This window comes from Dipodomys spectabilis, unplaced genomic scaffold, assembly GCF_019054845.1.
Source record: "Dipodomys spectabilis isolate Male_0828 unplaced genomic scaffold, ASM1905484v1 ptg000050l, whole genome shotgun sequence".
NCBI classification, from domain to species: domain Eukaryota; kingdom Metazoa; phylum Chordata; class Mammalia; order Rodentia; family Heteromyidae; genus Dipodomys; species Dipodomys spectabilis.
The window spans coordinates 12,487,730-12,508,150 of NW_024870727.1; positions in this window are offsets into that span (position 1 = coordinate 12,487,730).

Below are 20,421 nucleotides of genomic sequence, written 5' to 3' on the forward strand. Positions count from 1 at the left end.
TCAGAGCCATAGAAACATAGGCTGCGTGGCTTCCCTCATTTGCGGTGCCTATAAATCTACAGGTGATTCTTGATGGAGATTTTTTATTCTATTTCAGGAAAATAGGAAGAATTTGTCTACTCAACACCCAGACGCCTGTCTTCTAAGGCCCATGTAAACATCAGGAATTCCAGGGACTTGTCACCATTTGGACTCAGTTCAGATAATTTTCTGTAACTGCAGTCCAAAGGCCTTCATAATTTAGAATTTGTGAATGTGCTAATAATAATTAGCTAAAATAGACTGAAGCGAAATGGTTATTTATGTAACGATTTCGATTGGCAAGGTGGTTTCATGGTGACACCGCCATAGAAGCAAACACACAGAGTCATACATATCCACTCCATTTCTCTCCCTCATCATTACAACAATTGGAACATTCTGTCTTCACACAGGAACACTGTGGCTGTGAGCAGTATTCATTGTTTACTTGACCTCAGTAACTGTTGAGAAGCAAAATAAGTGTGGAATATAATTCATTCCATTAAATTCAGAAATAAGTCATTCTCTGGCATCTTATAATTCCTTCTTAATATTTGTAATTATTTTTTTTTTGGTAAAAATACATAAGAGTTTTCACTGAAAACACCTGTGTGAGAATACAAAGCACTGTTTGGCAAATGTACTTGTCCTAGAAATCAACTGATTTAACTGTTAAAGTTTCAAAAGCATTTGGTTTTGAGTGGTTCCTGGGATCTCTGTTTTTGTTTTTGAGCAGGTAAGCTAGGTAATCACTGAATCAATATTCAACGTAGATTTGTTGGAAAATATCATGCTAATAAAAGCCTTCATGACTGAGTAAGGAGTTAATTTCTGACTATAGAAACAACTATGTGAATTGCCTTAACCAATTGAACATCTACTGACTATAAACTTCTTAAAGTTGGCCTGAGCAATTGGACCCATTTTAAATTAGCTATAGATTTGTATGAAATTTGTCTATAGTAATAGCTCGTGATGGAACTATTGGTAGCATTAATACTTTGGGAAAACGTTTTTTGTTCTCTGGAAAGTTGAAGATGATATCCTATTGGTTGTAAAAGAATCTTAGCACAGGAGAGGTCAACAACGGTCTCAACACACTTGTCCACTACTTTTAGTAGTTTATGTTGACTTTATAAATACCTTCAGATAAAACTGCTAATTTCTTGGTTATTCTCTTGCCAGGACTACAGAAGCATAGGTCTTTTTTTGCCTTATTATAGATGAAAATTATGAAAGGTCTGGAACTTTGTGGTCATTTAGAATTCAAAACATTATGAAATGTTTACTCTGAGTGAAATAGGTAGTGGAGGGTCAAACATAAAATGAAATCAGACATTAATGAAATGTCTGGGTGCAATAAAACCTATTCGGAATCAGAGCATACTGTTGACAGTCTTATTCATATTTGATGAACACATAAGTTTAAGTATGATATTTCTTTCATCACATAGATAGATGTTCTTTGCCTATCTTTTGTGGTCAATTATGAGGCAGACCTAATCACCAAAACTATATTCTAATGACCAAGAATGCCCTGTATTTTGAATTGGATTTAAAATAGATATTTTAATTGAAAATAGATATTTATAACTTCTAGGTGAAACTCTGAAGTAAGGAATTTATCAGTGTTTTTTTTTACCCCTCAAACTAATTTTCTATTGAAACCTTGGAGAGTTTTTGCAGTTTCCTCCCTCCATATTCTTTCCCTCCTTCCCCTTTTCCTTCTCTTCTTTCCTCCCTTCTTTCCTTCTCCTCCTTCCTTTCTTCCTTCCTTCCTCTTTCCTAACTTCTTCCCTTCCTTCCTTCTCCTTCCTTTTTACTTTCATTCTTTTTTATTAGCACATATTAATTGCACAAAGCAATGTGCATATATTTATATATATTTTATATCAATGAGGTTTTAATTCTATTTTAAGTAATCATATTTATTTATTTATTTAATTTATTTTTTCCAGGGGTCTGGTCGTGGGGCCTGGACTCTGGGCCTGGGCGCTGTCCCTCAGCTCTTCAGCTCAAGGCTAGCACTCTACCACTTGAGCCACAGCACCACTTCCGGCTTTTTTCTTTTTGCTTATGTGGTGCTAAGGAATCGAACCAGGGCCTCATGCATACAAGGCAAGTGCTCTACCACTGAGCCACCTTTCCAGCCCCAAGTAATCATATTTATAAAGCATTGACATATATTTCCTTTACTTTATCATTGTTTGAATAACTTCACATGACCTAACTTTGATATCTGATTAACATTTATGTTATTTATATTTATTTATGTATTTATTTATTCATTTATTTAGATTGGTCTTAGGGCTTGAACTCTGGTCTTGGATACTGTCCCTCAACTCTTCTGCTTAAGGTGAAACCTTTATTACTTGTGCCACACTGCCACTTGCAGTTTTCTGGTGGGTTTTTGGAGATAAGAGTGTCATAGACTTTGCTTCCCATCCTGGCTTTGAACTGTGATCCTCAGATCTCAGCCTCCTGAGTAGCTAGGATGACAGGCGTGAGCCACTGGCACTCAGCTGATAAATTTATTTTACACAAAAGTGGGAGGGAAGGGATGGTAGGGGAAAAATAAAGGAGGAGACAACAATGCTTGATAAGAAATGTATTCACTACCTTGCTCATGCAACTGTAACCCCTCCTCTGTACAATATTCTTACAATAAAAAAACTTATTAAAAAAGAATTAGGCATAAACTGATGTTGTTAAACTAAGCTTAATAATTGACCATTATGATGATAAGGAAAATGTCATAAAAGAGGATTGCTTTACATTTTTATTATCATATATTAGTAGTACAAGAGAATTTCACTGTGACATTCTATACATACTTTAACCAGACCCACCCCTCTTACTCTCTATCCTCCCCCTTCTCCCTTTCTCAAGTTCATTAATGTCCTTTCCTCTCATTTTCTTTCCTTTATTTTCCCTACCTTTATTTTTGTGTACTGGTAGCAGGACTTGAACTCAGGTCCTTCTGCCTTCGCTCTGCTTTCTCCTCTCATAGCTGGGACTCTATCACTTGAGCAATGCTCCCAGTGTAACTTTTTGGTTGTTGCTGTGGCTGCTGCTGCTTAATTGGTGATAGAGGTTCATAGACTTTTTGCCTGAGATGCCTTATCTCAGTCTCCTGATTTTCTAGGATTATAGTCTTGAGCCCTGAATTGCAGCTTCCCTGTTGTTTTACACATACATATAAACAATATTATAACAATATTCACCTTCCCTCTAAGAATGCAATTATTTGGTGAACTGGAATTTGAGTGTAATATGAACTGTGTTATATATTGATTTGCTAAATATAAGTTTATGAAAAAATCTATGCATAAATTAGTATATAGTTTCTTAACCAAAATGACTCTGAATTGCTGGTGTTCTCCATTAGAGTCATTCTGAATGATTATGTTTATTAGTTTATTATTCAGCATTAGTAGTACTATTTAATTTGGAGAAAACCAACATTATTGTAGTTACTTGGAACAGTACAAAACAAGTTGAAATTAAAACACATAAAAGGACCACAGTCTCTATATCAAAAGTAATATATCTTCATTATAAAAAATATCAATTTTATTTATTTATTTAATCTATTTTTAAAAACTTACCTCTAATTTCTTTTCTCCTGTCAAGAATTACAAAATGAAGCAAAATCCTACTTATGTTTATCTTCTAATTATTTTGCTAAATACTGATTTGTAAACTGGGTGATAGAATTGAGGATAAGATGTATCCATATCTATGATGTTAAGAAAATCAAATGTTAATGAGAGACTCTAAAGTCAACATGCCAAAATATGCCAAAGTACACCTAAATATTTCTTGCTAGATAATGTCTACAAAGTTCATGTTAAGAACAATATAAGACGATTTATATGTGCTTATCTCTCAATACTGTCATCAAGGACCTTTACTTGAGAATGTACTCTATGTGCTAGTGTGAAGATTATCTAAATTATATCCACAGTCTTTACTATCATAAAAATCTGCATGAGTTGGGCACGGGTGGCTCACGTTGTAATCCTAGCTACTCAAGAGGCTGAGATCTGAGGATCACGGTTCAAAGCCAGCCCAGGCAGAAAAGTCCATGAGACTCTTATCTCCAATTAACCACTAGAAAATCGGAAGTGATGCTGTAGCTCAAGTGGTAGAGCGCTCGCATTGAGCTGAAGAGCGCAGGGACAGTGCCCAGGCCCAGAGTTCAAGCCCCACGACTGACCCCCCCCCCCAAAAAAATCTGCATTATTCTGGCCAAATGATGTAATAGTTCTGAACTTCAGTAGTTTTGCTCACAGTGCTAGCAGATACATAAAGCTAGCATCCTAATATTTAAATATAGCATAGGACAACAGAATAAGAACTTGCTCTGTGAATTCAAGGGTTATGAGAAGACTGATTTTTATCAACCAGTGAACTGAGACAGAGAGAGATTTAGAGCATACATCAGTGCCAATGATGGTTCTTGTACATGAAAATTAGTATGATTCTGATTTTTCCTTGAAACCTTACTTGGGTTGAATTCCTCTGAGGGTTCAGCACATATCCACACTGTAAATTCACAAGGATAGAATATATGGCATTGGCCTTGTTATCCATGAATGGCAAGTTCCAGGATCTCTGTACAAATACCTGTAGTGCTCAAGTGTTACAGAAAATGTAATATTTTGTACATGAACTATATACTTTACTTACACCATGAGTAATATTTAATAATGTCATTGCTATGTACATTTTTTATTTTGTGTGTTTGTTGAATAATGATAAGAGAAACAATCTCCGCATGCAACTTTTGGTTTCCAAATACTTTTGATATACAGTCAGTTGAATCCACAATATGGGAGTGTTACTGTGAGTGTGTGTGCAAAAGTGATTTTCAGAGTTAGTAATATATGTTGTTTATGTACCTTTAAATGGCACAGATATCTAGTGCTTTCGTTAGAGGAAATTTTTATTATCTATATCTTTCCAGAGAATTCTGTCCATTTTAAAGTACACGCTGCATATATTTTATATATAGAAACATATCCTATGCAAATTTTTGGCTCTTAGCTTTTCTTTCTCTTGGGGGATTCTACTGTATGGCCTATTCCACATTTTAGATTGCTACCACACATTCCTTTTCCTATATGTAGCATAACTAGTTAATAAATGATGTAGTTGACTTTTTTCCAGTTTTTGCTATTACCTCCTAAACAGCAGTGACGATTCACCATTCATATATGTAATTACGTTTATAGAAAGAAACCTTGAGGATGTAATTTCTGGATCAACAAATAGATACTTTTCTAATTTCAGTAGATATTCCAAAATCATCATTCACTAGATTGGCATCAGTCTGGTAATGGCACTAGAGTTTTGTTGATAGTATTAGAGCTTAAATTCAGGGCAATGTTTGGCGTTCATGCTCAGCTGGCATACATGCAACCTTGAGACATACCTGCAACCCAGATTTTTGCTAGGTATTTTGGAGATTGAATCCCATAGATTTTCTGCACAAGCTAGCATTGAACCAAGATCCTCCAGATCTGAACCTCCTGGAAAGCTAGTTTTAAAAGTGTAAGCCTTTGGTGCTCAACTGAGAAAGATACTTTTCTTCATATAGAGTTTCTATCACAATGTCATTCAATAATTTTATTTCTAATGAGATGGCATTTTTAGTTTGTATATTTCTTAGGATGAGTATATTTTTCTAAGATCTGTTTTATGTGTGATACTATTTGCTAATGATTAAACAATTAATTGACATGTTGATCTGTAAAAGCAAATTTATATTCATCCCAGGAAGTAAAATATGGTGTTTGATATATCTCACAAAACATTTCTTTTTTTTTTTTTGCCAGTCATGGGGCCTGAACTCTGGGCCTGGGCGCTGTCCTTCAGCTCTTCAGCTCAAGGCTAGCTCTCTACCACCTGAGCCAGAGCGCCACTTTCGGCTTTTTCTGCTTATGTGGTGCTGAGGAATCGAACCCAGGACCTCAGGTATGCAAGGCAAGCGCTTTACCACTGAGCCATCTTCCCAGCCCCATCACAAAACTTTTCTTAGATGATCATTTAATACTTTTTTATTTAGAATATTAGGAGCCAAAAAGTCAATTATGCATTAATGTATTACATTTATCACTTTTCCTCTTGGCAGACACTCAGTTTTAGCATAGTTAATGTATTCTTATTAGATATATGTATATATGTTTGTGTACATATGTGTATATATATGCATATATGTATATATCTATGCATGTATATATGTATATATGTGAATATACATATACATATGTATATATACATATATATGAGGTTGAACTTTATCCTCATGTTTTGTAGGCAGGTGTTCTGCTATTTGAGTAATGGTCCAAATTTAATATTTTGTTGATAGTTTCATCTAATACTTTTATAGTTTCTCTTTTGTTCAGTGCTACTAGGTTGAGAATTTGGTGCCAGACACTTGTAGGTGGTAGCTGGAACATATGAATCATGCCTCTAATCATTCTGATTTAGTTATTTTGGAGATAGAGTCTCTAGTTTATGCTCCACCTTTCCTCCTCTTATACTTGGAGCGTAGCTGGAGCTGGCATCAGTGGCTCATGCCTATAATCCTAGCTACCCAGAAGGCTGAATGCCTGAGATCTGAAGTTGGAAGCCAACCCAGGCAGGAGAGTCCGCGAGATTCTCTTTTTCTTTTTTCTTATTGTAATTGTCAAGGTGATGTAGAGAGGGGTTTCAATTATATAATCTTGTTGACCCTTCCCCCAATTTTCTCCTACTTTCCCTTCTCCTAACCTACTGTTCCCCAAGTTGTATAAATCGTTTCCAACATATTATCTTGTGTATTTCCCTCTTGCATTAGTTTGCCTCCTTATCCTTTGTCTCACCATTCTGTTGTTCCCCTTCCCTTTCCTAATTAAAATAAACAATATACATATACAATATAGAATACCAGGGTACCAAGTCAAAAACAGTAACAACAGAGGATATATCATATGGGGAAGAATATACATAGAGATCCCCTCTGACCCAGCAAGGCAACTCCTGGGAATTACCCAAATGACCACAAATAAGGCCACACTAAAGCTACCAGCACAACTACGTTTATTACAGCATTGTTTACCATAGCTCAGATATGGAACCAAACCAGATGCCCCTCAGTAGATGAATGGATCAAAAATGTGAGATATATTTCTATGCTTCCATCAGAAAGAATGACACCGCCCCATTTGTAAGGAAATGGAAAGACTTAGAAAAAATTATATTAAGTGAAGTAAGCCAGGCCCAAAGAAACATAGGTCCCATGTTTTCCCTTATTTGCAATAATTAGTAAATATCTAGGATAATCTGTGAACTCTGGGCCTGGGCACTGTCCCTCAGCTCTTCAGCTCAAGGCCAGAGCTCTGCCACTTGAGCCACAGCACTACTTCCAGCCTTTTATTTTCTGCTTATGTGGTGCTGCGGAATTGAACCCAGGGCCTCATGCATGCAAGGCAAGCGCTCTACCACTGAGCCACTTTCCCAGCCCTAATACGTGAAATTCTTTACTCTGGTAATCTTCCAAAACAGTTGGAATTGGATCTGTGGCTCAAATGGTAGAGTGCTAGCCTTGAGGAAAAAAAAAAAAAATTTGAGGACAGTACCCCAGGTCCTGTGTTCAAACCCCAGGCCCAGCGCATGCACGAGCAAACACACACACATACACACACACACACACACACACACACACACACACACACACACACACGGAATATCTGGAGTAAAGGCCTTTGCACACCTACCAATTATTGGTTGAAATGGGATCTAACCAACCATTTGCTCAGACTGGCTTTAAACCACGATCCACCCAATCTATGCCTCCCAAATAACTGCAGTTGTAACTAGAAGCCACCTGCACCCGGCCTGTTTTTTCACCTTTCATGTTATTTTATTTTTTTAATTTGGTTGGTCATGGGGCTTGAGCTCTGGGCCTGGGCGCTGTCCCTGAGCTCTTCAGCTCAAGGCTAGCGCTCTACCACTTGAGCCACAGTACCACTTCCGGTTTTCTGAGTGGTTTATTGGAGATTAGAGTCTCAGGGTCTTTCCTGCCTAAGCTGGCTTTGAAGCGCCATCCTCAGATCTCAGCTTCCTGAGTAGCTAGGAAGTCAGGTGTGAGCTACCGATGCCCAGCTCATGTTAATACTTTTAACCAATTAGATGTTCAGTGTGATTAAGTAAAAATGCAGCCTTGCTAAGTTTCCCTGAAATGATTCTGTTTTTCTCATGTTCTTTTCATGTTCCCAAAGATTTGAATTGCTAACTTTTACAATTAGAACACTCTTATTTTAACAGCACTTGTGAAGTTATTTAAAGTTTTCTGCCACTTATTACGCATATTGGCTACATACAAGGAAGATCCAATAATACATCCTAAACCTTCACTTAGAAAGATAATGGATATATTGGATCAAATTTAATTGTGCTACAGATTATATTTAACTGCATTCATTTGAATAAAAACTACCCAAAACTTTATTAATGATTGAGGGTAAGCCAAACTGGTTAAGTAGGCCAGGCACAGGTGGCTCCTCCGCCTGTAATCCTAGCTACTCAGGAGGCTGAGATCTGCGGATCGTGGTTCAAAGCCAGCCCAGGCAGGAAAGTCTGTGAACCTCTTATTTCCAATAAACCACCAGAAAACTGGAAGTGGCACTGTAGCTCAAGTGGTAGAGTGCTATCCTTGATTTGAAGAGCTGAGAGATAGTGCTCAGGCCCAGAGTTCAAGCCCCATGACTGACAAAAAAAAAAAAAAGGTAAGTAATCATAAGTTAGCAGGAGATAGACAACATGTAACCATAATAAATAAATAAATAAATAATAGAATAGATATCCTGTAGACACTCAAGTGGTAGAGCAGTTGCTTAGAAAGCAGGAACCCTCTGTGTTCAAAACTCAGCACCACAAATAAGGGGTTATGCCATATATCCACAGTCACCTTCTCCTCAGGGAGAGTCAGTATTCAAAGTAAACATTATAGGTGGTGTTTGGAAATCCCAAGTGCTTCTCTCAACATACAATATTACAATTCCTGAAGGTGGAAAAGAGTCTTTCCTGCACTTAGGTTGTACAAACACCAAGGATATGCAATTCCACTTATGATTTTTCACTCATTTGAAATTCAGAACTCCTATTCTTTTCCCACATGTCTAACCTCTCTAGTCAGAGGGAAATTACACCTTCACTTCCTGCAAAGAGCTGCAGGAGAGGCCAGTCTCTCATTCCACGTGCACAGGTCACATGCATTATCAAATTGAAGTAAGATAGTGACCTCTGATAAGGAAGTGTGACTTGGTGAACTTTGGGACATTGCCCACGCACTTGAGATAGTGCTAAGAACCCTTTTGATACCTGCTGTATGCATGACACTGTTGTTTTATTTTTATTGAAAATGCATGAGAGGCTAAACTCCAAAGTTGTTAGTAATTGAGGTTGAGAGTGTGGAGATGAAAAACTGTTTTTCCTCCACTGACTGTGGCTCTTGAACTTTGTCTTCTGCCAGCAACTGCAGAACAACTGCTCAGTTCACATATGTGGGTTTAGTTAGAGATTCCTTTTTCTTTCCCTTTTTAAAATTTTGAGTTTAAAATTATGAAGCATATACAAAGTTCTTTTGGAAGAAAGGCTACAGAATGTGAAATCCCAGGTTTTTCCTCTGCTTCACTCTGTTTATTACCTAATACCAGGTGAAATTTTTTGTCATGACTCTCTAGACATATAATTTTACATCCAAATATTTTAATTAATTGAATTTCTTTTGTAGAATCTTGTTTATTTCCATGTAGGCCCTTAAAATCTGGTTCTCTATATACTGCAAATAACATTTTGAATGAAAATGAATGAAAGCATAAGAGATCATGTCTAATTTTTTAATTCATTTCAAAAAGCCTAAGTATAATAACAGTACACTGAAAGCTGAGATCTTCTGTTTTTAATATTTTCATCAAGTACAATTGTGGTAAAATGGATAATTAAATAGGGGAGAAAATTTCTTAATATACATTGATAGTCTATCACAGCGAACTTTGTGTTGCTAATCAACTAGTATTTTATGTTCCTTTTTTACTTATTGGGAAGTCAATTATTATAAAAGTTCAGTTGTATTTTTGTGGGATATTTTACCAAAATGAATGACTATAAAATACTTTATTGTAACCTGGCATATCTGTTTCTCAGCATATTTAATTCTGTGTCTTACAACGGTAAATGTCTGAATTGTAAAATTAAAATATTTAAAAATGTTTCCTTTTTCTTGTAGTATAGGGGATTAAAATTTGCCTTTCTATAGATTAAAATACTGGTTATAAAAAATCATAGTCAAATAAGTGTAGATTCTTAGATTTCAAAATTAATAATAAAAATCAGAAAAATATACTTCCCACTAACAAGATTGGTCTATATTTGTCACTGATTCTATAAGTCAATGAAAAGATCAGTCATTATCAGAAAGATAGAGTTGATTACCTAGTGCAATTTCACTTTTCAATAGGCGTGTATATAGAAATTCCTCAGCTACCAATTGTATAGCTTTACAGTGTTGGAACAGCACACTCGAGGTCCTGTGGATCTGACTCTTTCTTTCCAAAACCAAGGGCTCTCAAATCTCCTTCCCAATTACAACCCAGAGTCTGCTCTCCCTCCCCCTGTCCCCGGCCTTCCAGGATCAGCTAGCACGATTTTGTGTGTGTGGCTAGTTCTATAAGAACAAATAACCAAGACTACAGTTATGTTCAGAATTAATCCACCAAGGTGGAGGCCACGGGCCACCTCTCCATCTGTGGGCCTCCTACACCTCTTCTCTCTGGGCTACCAAGGTACATCAGAAGGGCCTAGGCCACTTCTATGAGGAGGCTGTGCAATGAGGCCTGTCTTCTGAGGATAAAGACCTTGAGTGCCCTAAGGATGAGTGGAGATGCCTGGAACCTAGAGAAGAATCCGAGCCACGCCCCCTGGGATCTCCGTGTCTGGGGTAACTAATGGACAGACACCCCTCCCCCGCCCCTGCTGTAACTGTGACTTCCTGGCAAACCACGTCCTAAATCAAGAAGTGGAGCTCCCCAAGAAGATAGGCAACCATCAGACTGAGCTCCCCAGACTGGCGGCCTGGCTGGCCAAGATGGGAGAGGGTTCCTCTCCGTAATGCAACGTGTCTGGAAAGTTCCAAAGCCCAACCATCTTTGGGGCTCACCTGGCATCTGGGCTTTAGTCTGAACCTCTCCTGTGGCCATTGGGCAGCTTCTTAACCAACCATCCATCCTACAGGCCTTCCTTGGAACAAGTGAAACAAATAATAGTAATCCCATTCCTTTCCATAGATCATTCTCTTACTAGAAAAGCTTTTGAAATGTTGGGACTATGTTTTCTTTTATCCACACTCTAAGGAAGGAAGAGGAAATACTATTGAATGACCTTCAGTGTTTTCAGAAGCTTGATGTTTTACTACAATAATGACATTGACTAATGGTTTTGCATAAGAAGACTTGCACACAATTTAAAACTAATCAATTTTGATGTCTTTTAATGCCCTCTCTGATATTACATTTTATATACTTTTCACATGTTGACATTTGGCAGGCTGTCATTTGATATCAGATTTTATTACGCTTTGCACATTATATATGATTCAGTGGGTTTTAATTGTGGGTATAAATAATCGACAGTGTACTTATATAAATACAATGGTTTTATTAGTCTTGCAAGCTGGTTATTATCAAATAGAATGGTTATTTTTTGCAAGACTCTCAACAATTAATTTAACAACCAACAAATATTTATAAGTTTCTACACTCATTCGTAAGGATAAAGTTAAAAATGATGTACTAGGAACAAACATATAATATGGAAGTTTCTTAAATTATAAATTATAAATCAGTAGAATTTAATTGAAATTCTATGCTGTGACTTAGAAGTAAACAAAATATCACTCCAGGTCTTAATAAGCCATCTGTAAGATAGGAACTATAAATCTTACTTAGCAAGATTATTCTAAATAGAATTATAAAGATTACTCAGGTGACAGAGAACAAAATATGAATAACAACAGCCTCCATGTTGAAAAGAAAAAAGAAAAAATACAAGATGTATTGACTTGTAAGGATAGTTTTAAATTCCCTTTAAATGAAGTTATTTTTGGATTGGAACATAGAAACATAAGAACTTGGATATAAATGAAAATGTATTTTTTGAATGTTATATTCTGAAAAGGGAAAAATGTCGTCCATCTAAACATAAGAATAAAAACATTATAAATAATACCAATATCTTAAGAATATTTATCTTAAGAAAATTTATTATAAAAATGGTTGTGCTACTGAAATTATGAGACCCTTGAGTAGAAAGATAAGGAAATGGATGTTGAATTTGATTTCTTGACTTTGAGTGGCAAAAGTGCCTGTATGTAAAAATGTTAAGCACAATGGTAGGATATTAGACTGTAAGTGAGAAGATCACTTTTAAAATAAAATAAAATTTAAAAAAGGAATGAAATACTGTAAAGTTTGGCTTAAAGTAGTTTAGATGAGGAGAAAAACTAGAAAAACAAATGTAAGGAGTTTTAACATAGAAATGACAGCTGAAGGATGAATTCTCTGGACAATAGAACTTTTGAGGAAAAAAAAACAGGTTGTAAATAATCTTAAAAGTCAATATAACTTCGTTTTTGCTGATCTATCTTTTGAGATGTAGCTCAATATTTTCTTGACAATCCTGAAAAATATGAAGCAAGCCAATATTGCTCCTATAGGATCCTATCTGAAAGAACAAGGCACAAATTTAGTTCTGTTTTTACCAATATATGCATACAAAGTAATACTTTATAGATTGGCTAGGCACTTCCTTTATCCCCAACTTTTTTTTTTTTTTAATCAGCCATGGAGCTTGAACTCTGGGCCTGGGTGCTGTCCCTCAGCTCTTAGCTCAAGGTGAGCACTCTACCACTCGAGCCATAGCACCACTTTCAGCTTTTTCTGCTTATGTGGTGCTGAGGAATCGAACCCAGAGCCTCATGCATATGAGTCAAGCACTCTACCACTGAGCCACCTTCCCAGCCACCTTCTCAGCCCATTTCTCCACCTTTTTATTAGCTTGAATCAATTGTGCAAGAACATTTCATTTTGACATGTCTATATATGTATACAAGAAACCTGAATCGGACTCTCCCATTTGCTCTCCCTCACTCCCTCTTTCCATTTAAAATCATTCTCAATGACCATCTTAGCCTCATTTTCTCCACATGTATTTTGACTACATCTGCCCTCTTTCCCCATCTTCACCTGCCTTTCCCTTCCTACTGATATCCACAGCTATTACAGGACCTCTTTTAATCTCTTATCATTTATTCTTTCAGTGAATGTTACTTTTTCAAAAAAGTTTCATAGTGTTATTTTATAGCATAGATAATACATCAATAAGACTGGCCTAGGATAAAACCTAATTTGGAAAGCTTGCTAAGTAATTGTGGAATAAATAAATAAATCCAATTTAAAACCCAATTCTATCTCATAATTATTAATTCCTGGAAAATAGACCTTTCAGATATTTGAGGTGAACTCAGATTCTATAGTAAAATAAGGTACTTACAATAAAATATAATTATTCTATAAAATAGTTTCAATTGACAAATTATTATTTTTATTTCTCTCTGGATTCTCTTCTATTTTTCCCTCTGGATTCATGTATGTATGTATATATATATATACATATATATATATATATATATGAATAGTTATTATAATGTAGAGAAATAAAGCTATGCATTATGAGGAACTTTATATTTCCATCTATGTGGCAAGTACTGAACACATATCCTGATTAGTTCAAGAGAAGCTTAATTTTGGATACATACCTGATTTATTTTCAGTTGTAAAATGAGTATCATTGTGATTCTAGTTTTCCATATTTTATACTGAACCCACCTTCTTAGTATTGTGAACAACAGAGTGTTTTGAGAAATCATGTTGCTAAACCTGAGGGCTGGAAAAGTAGACTAGGACTGTTTGAGGAGAGATCAGCAGAGAAGACAAGGGAGAAAGCACACAATGTCTACATACTATCAAGGATATTAGGTGCATGTGTAAAAATGATATAACCAGACCCATCAAGATTGTTGAAATAGAAAGAAGAGGAGAAAGTGGGCTTAAGAAAGGAATATTGAGGGCTGGGAAGATGGCTCAGTGGTAAAGCGCTTGCCTTCCATGCATGAGGCCCTGGGTTCGATTCCCCAGCACCACATAAGAAAAAAAGCCAGAAGTGGCACTATAGCTCAAGTGGTAGAGCGCTAGTCTTGAGCTGAAGAGCTGAGGGACAGTGCCCAGGCCCAGAGTTCAGGCCCCACGACCTGACCCCCCCCCCCCAAAAAAAAGAAAGGAATATTGAGGCTGAGTGCTGGTGGCTTATGCATCCTAACTACTCAAGGGGCTTAGATCGACAGATTGCTGTTCAAAGCCAGCCTAAGTAGGAAAGTCCATCAGACTCTTAACTCCAGTTATCACCAGAAAACTGGAAGTGGCACTGTGGCTCAAAGTAGTAGAATGCTAGCCTTTAGCAAAAGAGCTCAGGGACAGACCCCAGGTTCTGAGTTCAAGCCCTATGTTGGAACAAAAAAAGAAATAAAGATGAGGTGAATTGATTAAAAAGTATATTAGAATCATCTTGTTTCTATCACAATTCAGCCACTTTTTACAAGTACTTAATTTAAAGACATTGAAAGGCAGAAATTTTCTCAACTATGAATTGCACATGGAAAAGCTGATGCACTATTCCTACTTACCTATTTTTTTTTAATTTTTTGATGTAGAGATTTTAGTTTGAAGCCAGCAAGCCAGTAACAACAAAAAGTTCTACATCAATAGATTTTTGAAGATATATTATGTTTTCTGAAAGAGCAGAACCGTTTACTTGATGTATACACACGGACTTCCTCTGAATCAGGATTACTTTATTATAATTCACAAAAGATATGTAAAACCTAAAATTAACATCATGCTTGTGTGGCTTTGCATAGAAGCTATAGATTGTCAGACATTCTGAAGTGGGTGAGGGGGAACAAAATTATGAGTCTATTACTGAAACATTTTATATAATCCTTGTGAAAGCCTAAGAGGATTTATTAAGAACAAGAAATGCCTTCACTAGCCTGTGTTCTCATGTACACATTTAGAATAATTTTCTTATGATTTTAAAAAGACTGTTTAATAACCAGAGCCTTTATCATGTGGTACAAAATCAACAGTACATAATCAATGTACCAGCCTTGCATCCACCTGCTAACACAGACAGCATGGCAGAAATAGAAGTATCTTTCCTCCCTAGGACAGAGTTCATGTTCGTTAGAGCAAGAACATGGAAGAATGGTCATGAAGCTCTCCTGATGTGAGGAACAGGCCTATTACAGCTGCATAGGCTTTCTTGGTACAACAGCCTCTTGTTGTTTTGGACTCTTTCAGCTCATTCTCTTAAAACTATTGTGAATAGGGCTGGGGTTTAAAGTCTGTATTGGAAGAGGGTAGATGCCATCTTAAGCAGAAATTTTGGCAGATCCATTTTGGATATGCAGTTTTACAGACAGCTTCATGACTTTCAAGTGATTTATATTTACATTTAGTTAAAATCCTCATGTAGCTACTGCTAGCTAATTAATAAGCTTTTGATCAGTTGGGTTACCAGTGTTAAAGAAGAAACTGAATACCTTTGTTTCACAGAGAACCTAAGTATCATGATCAAATTCTTTTCTGATTTGGAATTGAAAATTAATTCTATGGAATACAATGCAGTTTTCATCCATTACTCATACTAGTGAGAAATCACCCTACAGGAATTTAAAACAATAAATCTGTAAGTTGGTTTCAGGATTCTTGTTTTCCAAAGAAATATTGCTTTATTGCATATAAAATATTTGCTTAAAAGTAGGTAAATCTCATAGTTTTTAAAGGGATCAGATTAAGATCAGATTAATCTCAGAGCAGTTGTAGTTATTTTATGTATATCAACTGTCACTTTTGAACTTTTGCTTCAAGAACTGTATACGCAAAAGCATACTAAATATATCATTACCAGTTTGAAATACTAAAGATTTTGTATCAGAGAATTTAATATGTAAACAAGTATTTCATCTTTTCAGAGAAGTTTCATTGGAAGGTATTTCCTATAAATCAATAAGGTAATACTGTAAAGAAATGTAATTGTAGCCCCTCTATACAGTATTTTCACAATCAAAAAAGAAAGCATTTATTCAAAACCCCCCAAAAAAGAAAGTATTGAAAATGAAAATTCTTAGGACTATTTTCAGGGATGAGGTGTTTGTTCAGTATTTGCAATATTCATAACTAAAATTTCACTCAGATGTTCTTCATTAGTTCTACTTACTGTGAATTTTATTAGGTTAATAATATCACAATGATGAAATAAAATATTCTTATATATTTCCTGATGGAAATTTGATAGTTATCACTATTTGCTAGTTACTTGTGGGAGATTAAAGGATAAGTTTTAAATAGTAATTTTCCTGGGGGGTTTCCAAGGACTTCGATTTGGAATACTGAACTCTTTCTCTTCTTTTTCTTTTTAATCTTCTTTATGGAATCCCATGAACTCAATAGTTTTAGACAATATAAATTTGTTTCTTACAATTATGAAATCTGAGAAGTAAGATTAAGTCACAAACAAACTGGATGTTTTGTAAGGACATGTTTTCTAGTTCACAGATGGAGCCTATAGGCTGTCTTCACAAGGTAAATGAGGTTCTTTCTCAGACTTTCTTTCTTCCTTTCCTTCTTTTTTTCTTTCTTTCTTTCCTTCCTTCCTTTCTCTCTCTCTCTCTCTTCCTTCCTTCCTTCCTTCCTTTCTTTCTTTTTCTCCTTTCTTCCTTTCTTTCCTTCTTTCTTCCTTTCTTTCCTTCCTTCCTCCCTTTCTTTCCTTCTTTCCTTCCTTCCTTCCTTCCATCTTTTCTTTCCTTCTTTCTTTCCTTCCCTCATTTCTTGCTGTTCATGTTGGCTCTCTGTTTATGCCCCAGTAACCTTTTAAAGAACCTCTTTTTGGGGATAAAGATTTCAATGTACACATCTTGCAGGGATATTAACATTCAGATCACACTTGAGTTCACTGTTCACATTTTTTTTTTTTTTTTGTCGGTCGTGGGGCTTGAACTCTGGGCCTGGGCGCTGTCCCTCAGCTCTTCAGCTCAAGGCGAGCGCTCTACCACTTGAGCTACAGCGCCACTTCCGGTTTTCTGGTGGTTTATTGGAGATAGGAGTCTCACGGTCTCTCCTGCCCGGGCTGGCTTTGAACCGCGATCCTCAGATCTCAGCCTCCTGAGTAGCTAGGATTACAGGCTTGAGCCACCAGCACCCGGCCACTGTTCACATTTAAGAATAAATTTATGCCCTGTGCTGTTGGTTCAAACCTGTAATCCTAGCTACTCAGTAAGATGAGATGTGAGGATCATGGTTCAAAGCCATGCTGGGCAGGAAAGTCCATGAGATTCTTATCTGCAATTAACTACCAAAATAAAGCAAGAAGTGAAGCTGTAGCTCAAGTGGTAGACTGCCAGTGTTTAGCATAAAAGCTCAGGGACAGCACTCAGGTCCTGAGTTTAATCTGTAGCACCAACACACACATACACACACACACACACACACACACACACACAGAGAAAGAGAAAGAAAGACAGAGAGAGACAGAAAGACAAAGAGAAATTATCACACACACACACACACACACACACACACACACATACAGAGAAAGAGAAAGAAAGACAGAGAGAGACAGAAAGACAAAGAGAAATTATATGCATGAATTCTTGTTTCATCCCACAGGCTGAAATTTTATTAAACACAAAGCATGTAGAGCATGAGAAAGATACACATGTTGGCCAAATATTCAATGAAATTTAGATAACTTCAATAAGTTGAATAAAAAGACAGAAGTTATTTTACTGGTGCTCACACCATGATCAACATATTTCTCTCAAACATATTGTAGCAAGAATTGACTTTTGGGTGTGTTGTGGTTTTTATGACCAATTATATCTCTTGCCTGCCTCTCTCCAGAACACAGAGTATGATCTACAGCAACTGGCTTGTTGAATTGCCCTTGCTAGTGCAATCATCCAACGAAGAGTCATTCTCGTCTGCAACCATATAGCACAAATCAAAACTCTATCATAAATCTCCAAATCCCTTTGATGAAGACACTCAGCTTTCCCCATTTCACTCCAGCTCTATTCCTGAATATCTAAGACTGGTGGATTTCTTAAATATTATTTTTATTTACTAAAAATTATTGTAAAGGTGATTTACAGAAAGGTTACAGTTACATGTGTTGGGTAATGTGTATATTTATTTTCGAACAATGTCACCACTCCCTCATTATCTCCCAGTTTTTCCCCTCCTCACTTCCCTTCCCCTAGAGTAGTATAGTTCATTTCCAATGTAGTGTCCAGTGAGTGAGTTTTATTGCTGAGTTGGTTCAACCTTTGTCCCATCATTTCTGTACTTCCCCTTCCCCTCCCCAAATCAGATAAAGTTATATACAAAACAAAGTTTACAGAAACTATAAACAACCACAGAAAGGAATAAGCAAAAGGATAAAAGGAACAAAAGAAAAGAAAAGAAAAGAAAAGAGAAGAAAGAAAAGAAAGGAAAAGAAAAGAACCATGAACAGTACAACAACAACAAAAAAAACCTCTTCCTTCCATTTCTCAGAGTCCATTTCAATAAACTTCATTTTATGTGATCCTCTGCATATAGCTATTGGGTCCTTGTGATCGTCTTCTAAGAATAGCCTCCTTTGTTTTCACTGTGTGAATGTTAGGATCCTGTTTAATGAATCATGTCCAGGTGTAATTTTGACAAAGCAGAACAAGAGTACACATACAGCTGGTAGTCGCCAGGAGATCCCACTCTACGTGCAAAGTAACTTTGTAACCTGGTGAGTCAAGAAAAGCCAAGGAAGGTATGGGTTTTCCCTCCCACGCTTTCAGTAAATAACAGAAAGCATAGAGAGTAAAAGTTAATAACAGCAACCATGGATAACTTTAATGGGGGATGAGCAAGGACAGGGCTGTAATGAAACGGACATTGCCATGGAAGGAGAAAGTTGATCAAGAGTCCCCAGCACAGAGAGGGGATGGAAGACTCCCTCTGATGAGTGAGTGATGAGTGAGTGTATCATACTGGGAAGATTCCATCTGGGATTTCTTCATGTACAAGCTTCAGCAAATGAAAGATTCTTCATTTCATTGGGAAATAATGAAAACAAAAGCTTCACATTGCAAGCTACAGCATTGGTAGAAACATGAACAAAAGAGAATTGTGTATGGGATATTGAGGGGGAAAATCTTTATGTATATTGGGGAAAAGAAAAGAAACTGAAAATTTAGAGCCTGCATGACTTTGAGGAAAGTGAGATATTGATTGAGCCAGTAAGAATGGTTTGAGAGAGTTGAGAGAATATGATTTTAGTTTGGCTGAAAATGAGTTATCTCAGAACTTGAGTCTGTTGTTTGTGAAACTAGTCAGATCTAGAGAATAAAATCTGTAGATTCATCAGTGTCATTGATAAGGGAGAAATTTTATAATGTTATCTACAAGTGTCAATCTTCTGGAAACTTTTCACATAATATATCCTTTTTTTCTTGTCCCAGTTGGTATTGGTCTTTAGTTTCTTTTTTTTCCCCTCCTCCTCCTGCTTCATGCTCATCCTCTTCCTATTTTTCATCTTTCTCCCATTCTTTTTATTTTCTTTCTCCCCTTTCATTTCTTCCAATGCATCCTCTGAGCTTTGGCTGCCTCTTTTAAATGACTATCTGCACCTACATCTGTCTCCTAGAAATAACTCAATTCGGCAATCTCAAGGGCCTCTATCCTATGCTCTCTTCTTGCCCTCTATGGTCATTTACATTCTGTGGTTTACTTTCTTTTTTTTTTGCACAGTTATCTGAAAGCAATAGGAATATTTGATGACCTACTGATTGGAAAAATATTTCTTTAATCTATTGGTGGCCAGCACCATTAGAAATGACCATATAATTTACAATACTCTATAAATGTTAACACTAAGTACATATTTGATATTTGCGATTTTACCACCTGGTGTTTGGAATTCAGAAATTTAAGTTAAAATGTTTCAACACAACACAATCCAAAATGAGCAGTTCAGCAGAAATCTGCTTTGATTATAGTAGGTGTCAATCATCCATTATTCCATTTTACTCCTGCTGTTTGTTATTTTTCTACTTACTACAATTTAGGAGTTATTTTGCTTTATGCAGCTTTGAAAACATCACAGAGCTTTATATGTTAATGGGAAATTTAAAAGATCATCTTATTGAATATAAACACTATCATTTTAAGTTAAATGAATTTCTTTATAATTGTAATTGTTTTT